The sequence below is a fragment of the Bos indicus x Bos taurus genome, chromosome 12 (assembly GCF_003369695.1).
Source record: "Bos indicus x Bos taurus breed Angus x Brahman F1 hybrid chromosome 12, Bos_hybrid_MaternalHap_v2.0, whole genome shotgun sequence".
NCBI lineage: Eukaryota > Metazoa > Chordata > Mammalia > Artiodactyla > Bovidae > Bos > Bos indicus x Bos taurus.
In genome coordinates this window covers 4,011,876-4,018,208 of record NC_040087.1, presented here as the reverse complement: position 1 = coordinate 4,018,208, position 6,333 = coordinate 4,011,876, and the positions used below count along the sequence as shown (strand labels likewise).

At 41.5% G+C, this 6,333-nt stretch overlaps 1 non-coding gene and 1 pseudogene across 1 annotated transcript; one reads left to right on the top strand and one right to left on the bottom strand.

The window, feature by feature from the left end:
- Positions 1–3,501: 3,501 nt before the first annotated feature.
- Positions 3,502–3,597, top strand: LOC113902619 (annotated as a pseudogene).
- A 251-nt stretch (positions 3,598–3,848) lies between these two features.
- Positions 3,849–4,015, bottom strand: LOC113902636. The gene has a single exon (XR_003513895.1). It is a non-coding gene; the product is annotated as a U1 spliceosomal RNA (small nuclear RNA).
- Positions 4,016–6,333: the final 2,318 nt, after the last annotated feature.

The following is a 6,333-nucleotide window of genomic DNA, read 5'->3' as shown; positions in this document are numbered from 1 at the left end:
AAATAATTTTATAAATATTTCAGCTAGAATTATTCTAGGCTGATTTATATAGTCTGAGTAATTTTCTTCTCAGTCTCCTTTCTTCCTAAAACTACATACACTACATACCTATATTTGTTAAGAAAATAATGCTTTTTAAACCTCACTAAAGAGAGGAAAGATAATGCCTTGTGAGAATTGAATAAATCACAGAGAAAGAAACCTCAGTACTTGATATATTGATTTGATATTTGATACACTGATTCTCTGATAATGTTGAAAGGTCATTAGTCCCTTTCAATGACCTTTTAATGATCCTCTTTTAATAATGTAACAATAGATTTATCGAGACTACCTGCTGAGGAGTACAATGAATGCTTACTCCTAGCAGAGATTCTTACACACTGGTATTACCCACTTCTTTATCTGTGTCCAGGCATGTTCCCTTAGGAAAAGTCAAAAATGGCTCTGTTATGTAACTAATTCTCTCTCTGTTTTTGACTTGAGTGCTAGTTCATGATCATCCATCATGGTCTAATATGTAGAGTTCAGGAGCTAACCTGTATGTGTACTTTGACCCTCTAACTACATCCCGCCAGTATCATTTTCACACAGCATTCTATAATTTTGGGTTAAAATATATGTCAACAATTTTTTCTTCTGTTTATTCTTTTTTTTTTTTTTTTAGTGATCCAGCAACTCCATGACATTTTTCTAATTGGAAAATGTGCCCTTTTTCCCATTATTGCCATATGACAATCTACTAAACATGATCCACTGGAGAAGGGAATGGTAAACCACTTCAGTATTCTTGCCTTGAGAAACCCATGAACAGTATGAAAAAGCAATAAGATATGACATTGAAAGATGAACTCCCAAGGTGAGTAGGAGTCCAATATGCTAATGAAGAGGAGTGGAGAAATAGCTCCAGAAAAAATGAAGAGATGGAGCCAAAGAAAAAAAAAAAATGCTCAGTTGTGGATGTGACTGTGATGGAAGTAAAGTTGGATGCTGTAAAGAACAATATTGCATCAGTTCGGTTCAGTTCAGTTCAGTCGCTCAGTCGTGTCCGACTCTTTGCGACCCCATGAACTGCAGCACGCCAGGCCTCCCTGTCCATCACCAACTCCCGGAGTTCACTCAGACTCACATCCATCGAGTCAGTGATGCCATCCAGCCATCTCATCCTCTGTCATCCCTTTCTCCTCCTGCCCCCAATCCCTCCCAGCATCAGAGTCTTTTCCAATGGGTCAACTCTTCGCATGAGGTGGCCAAAGTACTGGAGTTTCAGCTTTAGCATCATTCCTTCCAAAGAAATCCCAGGGCTGATCTCCTTCAGAATGGACTGGTTGGATCTCCTTGCAGTCCAAGGGACTCTCAAGAGTCTTCTCCAACACCACACCTGTAATGTTAGGTTAATGAATCAAGGTAAATTGGAAGTGGTCAAACAAGAGATGGCAAGAGTGAATATCAACATTTTAGGATCAGTGAGCTAACATGGACTAGAATGGGTGAATTTAATTCAGATTATTATTATATTTACTACTGTGAGCAAGAATCCCTTAGAATAAATGGAGTAGCCTTCATAATCAACAAAGGAGTTTGAAATGCAGTACTTGGGTGCAATCTCAAAAATGACAGAATGATCTCTCCTCGTTTCCAAGGCAAACCATTAATACCACTCTATGCCACAACCAGTAATGTTGAAGAGGCAGAAATTGAATGGTTCTATGAAGATCTACAAGACCTTCTAGGATTTACACCCAAAAAATATGTGCTTTTCATCATAGGAGATTGGAATGCAAAAGTAGGAAGTCAAAAGATACCTGGAGTACCAAGCAAGATTGGCCTTGGAGTATAGAATGCAGCAGGGCAAAGGCTAACAGTGTTATCAAGAAAATGCACTGGTCATAACAAACACCCTCTTCTAACAAAACAAGAGACGACTGTACACATGGACATCACCAGATGGTCAATACTGAAATAAGATTGATTATCTTCTTTGCAGCCAAAGATGGAGAAGCTCTATACAGTCAGCAAAAACAAGACTGCGATCTGACTGTGGCTCAGATCATAAAGTGCTTATTGCAAAATTCAGACTTAAATTAAAGAAAGTATGGAAAACTACTAGACCATTCAGGTATAACTTAAATCACTTACAATTATACAATGAAAATGACAAATAGATCAAAGGATTAGATCTGATAGACACAGTACCTGAATAACTATGGATGGAGATTCATAACATTGTATAGGAGACTGTGATGAAAATAGTCCCCAAGAAAAAGAAATGCAAAATGATAAGATGGTTGTCTGAGCAGGCCTTACAAATAAATGAGAAAAGAAGAGAAGCAAAAGCCAAAGGAGAAAAGGAAAAATATACCCATCTGAATGCAGAGTTCCAAAGAATAGCAAAGAGAGATAAGAAAGCCTTCCTCAGTAATTAATGAAAAGAAATAAAGGAAAACAGTAGAATGAGAAAGACTGGAGATCTCTTCAAGAAAATTAGAGATACCAAGGGAATATTTCATGCAAAGATGAGCACAATAAAGGACAGAAACTGTATGGACCTAACAGAAACAGAAAATATTAAGAAGAGGTTGGCAAGAATACACAGAAGAACTGTACAAAAAAGATCTTCATGACCCAGATAATCATGATGGTGTGATCACTCACCTAGAGCCAAACATCCTGGAATGCCAGGTCAAGTGGGCCTTAGAAAGCATCACTATTAAAAAAACAACAACAACAACAACTAGTGGAGATTATGGAATCTCAGCTGAGATATTTCAAATCCTAAAAGATGATGCTGTGAAAGTGCCGGTAACGCTCTGTCAGCACGAAGAATTCCGCAGGATCCACGGCGGGCGGGGTCGCCACGCGCCCGATCTTGGACTTGGCCGGCGGATCGTGGCGGGTTTTTCGGCCGCGCGCGAGGAGCACCCTGGGCGCGCGGCCCTTGGGCCGCCCTCCTGCCCAGTTTCTGCTCTTTAATTGTCAATCTCCTCATCTGATTTGCTAGAGACTGTCAAAAGAAAGGGTTCAGGTCCCTGTTCGGGCGCCACCTGCCGGAGCCAGCCGGCAAAGTCGATCAGGTCCCGAGAACGTGCACGGCGGGGCTAAGAAAGAAACTAAAGCAAGAGACTACAAAGATGGGGTCGAGAGGTTCAGACACGTCACCACGAAGGGACGCAGTCTGACCCCAACTTTATTCAACATCTCATATTTATACAGAAAAGCGTGAGAGAGACAAGACAGTTGACATTTTTTCTTGGTTAGCCTATACATCTTACAAACAGTCACAAGAAGTCTTGAGAGCATGGGAATGGCTCCCTGTTATTATTTCTTACACCAGATAACATTTCTCTGTGCGTGAGAAGTTTGCACAGAACTCCAGGTGCCTGCAGTAAATAAGCGCCTAATCTCTGGGGTGGCAGGACAGAGAGCTTTGTTTGCAAGCAAACCCTCAAGGACTGAGGCAGCTCCCAGAGCTGTGTCCTTCGGACAAAGGACCCCGTTCTCACGGGCAGCTCCCCGCATCTATTTTTGATACAGAGAAGATTAGCATGGCCCCTGCGCAAGGATGACACGCAAATTCGTGAAGCGTTCCATATTTTTCGGCAGCACATATACTAAAATTGGAACGATACAGAGAAGATTAGCAAGCTGCCAGACAGATTGTTAAGCAATGTCAAACATGTCCTCAGTTTTTTAGCATCCCCCACTATGGAGTTAATCCTCGAGGATTGTTGCCAAACGATATATGGCAAATGGATGTTACCCATATTCCTGAATTTGGTAAACAAAAATTTGTTCATGTTACTATTGACACCTTCTCCGGCTTTTTACATGCCTCAAACCTCAGGGAAGCAGTGATGGAGGACACTATCTGGCTAATAAGGCGGTTAAGACAGATCCACATTCAGGGCACCACCTGCCGGTAACGCTCTGTCAGCACATCCGGAGTGCAATGGATACGCCTCGCCCTGGGAAAACCACCTTCGTGATCATGGTATCTCCCCTGCCAGGTAAGTATTGTCCTGTATAATCAAACTAGCTATTCCATTAGAAGAGCCATCAGTAAATACAGTTAGGGCGTCGGCAAGGGGCTGAGAAACAACGATTTTGGGGAAGAGAAATTGGTGATAATGAGCAAACTGCAAAATTTTATCTGAGGGATAATGATTATCAAGCCGTCCACTAAAACCAGCTAAGGCAATAATCCTTGTAATGCCGTGGCCAAAGTTATGCCTTGAACGTGTGAAGGGCCGATATCAGCACAAATCCGTATATAGTCAGATAAGCCTCCCTTTTTCCTGTAAGGTCTCAGGGCAGCTTGACAAGCCGAATTGGCATTCTCATAAGCAAGCTGTTTAGTCAACACCATCCCCGCCTGCTCATCCCCTATCATTTTACCAATTGTATCAAGCAGGTGGGCAACAAAATCCTGATATGGCTCATCTGGCCCCTGGAGAATTTTAGATAAATCTTCAGTCTTTTTATCAGAATTTGGAAGCTTTTTCCATGCTTGTAGAGCCGCAGCACTAATCTGAGGGTAGGCTCCAGGTAAATAATTAAGTTGACTATTAGTGTCTCGATATTCTCCCTCTCCCACCATCATTTCATAAGTGGTGTTCAGTCCCTGTTCGGGCGCCATGAAAGTGCTGCACTCAATATGCCAGCAAATTTGGAAAACTCAGCAGTGGCCCCAAGACCAGAAAAGGTCAGTTTTCATTCCAATCCCAAAGAAAGGCAATGCCAAAGAATGTTCAAACTACCTCACAATTGTACTCATCTCACATGCTAATAAAGAAATGCTCAAAATTCTCCTAGTTAGGCTTTAACAATGCATGAATGGAGAACTTCCAGATGTTGAAACTGGATTTAGAAAAGGCAGAGGAACCAGAGATCAAATTGCCAACATCTATTGGATCATCAAAAAAGCAACAGAGTTCCAGAAAAACATCTGCTTTATTGACTATGCCAAAGCCTTTGACTGTGTGGATCACAACAAACTGGAAAATTCTTAAAGAGATGGGAATACCAGACCACCCTACCTGCCTCCTGAGAAATGTGTATGCAAGTCAAGAAGCAATAGTTAGAACTGGACATGGAACAACAGACTTGTTCCAAATTGGGAAAAGAGTATACCAAGGCTGTATATTGTCACCCTGCTTATTTAATTTATATGCTGAGTACATTATGAGAAATACAGGGCTGGGTGAATCACAAGCTGGAATCAAGATTGCCAGGAGATATATCAATAACGTCAGATATGCAGATGACACCTCCCTTATGGCAGAAAGTGAAGAACTAAAGAGCCTCTTGATGAAAGTGAGGGAGGAGAGAGAAAAAGTTAGATTAAAACTCAACATTCAGAAAGCTAAGATCATGGCATCTGGTCCCATCACTTCATGGCAAATAGATGGGGAAACAATGGAAACATTGAGAGGCTTTGTTTTTTGAGGCTCCCAAATCACTGCAGATGGTGACTGCAACCAGGAAATTAAAAGACACTTGCTCACTGGAAGAAAAGCTATGACCAACCTAGACAGCATGTTAAAAAGCAGACACATTACTTTGCCAACAAATGTCCATCTAGTCAAAGCTGTGGTTTTTCCAGTAGTCATGTATGGGTTGAGAGTTGGACTATAAAAAAAGCTGAGCACCAAAGAATTGATGCTTTTGAACTGTGGTGTTGGAGAAGACTCTTGAGAGTCCCTTGGACTACAAGGAGATCCCACCAGTCCCTCCTAAAGGAAATCAATCCTGAATATTCATTGGAAGGACTGATGCTGAAGCTGAAACTCCAATATTTTGGCCACCTGATTCAAAGAACCGACTCATTGGAAAAGACCCTGATTCTGGGAAAGATTGAAGGCAGGGGGAGAAGGGGATGACAGAGGCCAAGATGGTTGGATGGTGTCACCAACTCTATGGACATGAGTTTGAGTAAGCTCCGGGAATTGATGATGGACAGGGAAGCCTGGTATGCTGCAGTCCATGGGGTTGCAAAGAGTGCAACGACTGAGTGTCTGAACTGAACTGAACTGACCTCTTTCTTTTGTCTATCATATTCACTATTTCTCAGATTGCAGTTCCTTGGCAGTTGGAACTCTCTTTTATTTTGTTATATGATACTTAGCATGTGGTTTGTTCTTAAAGGAACTATGTTTTCAATGGAAGACTACTTAGGAGTCCTAAAAAATGGTTCAGTCAAGAGTTGATGAGGTTCTAAATTATAGTTATACCAAAGGGGATGGATATTGGGGAATATGCTGCTGAAATGTTTAGAATATAATGATTGTCTAGATATGGATTAAAAGAGAGGGGGTTTCTAATATGACTGGGGAC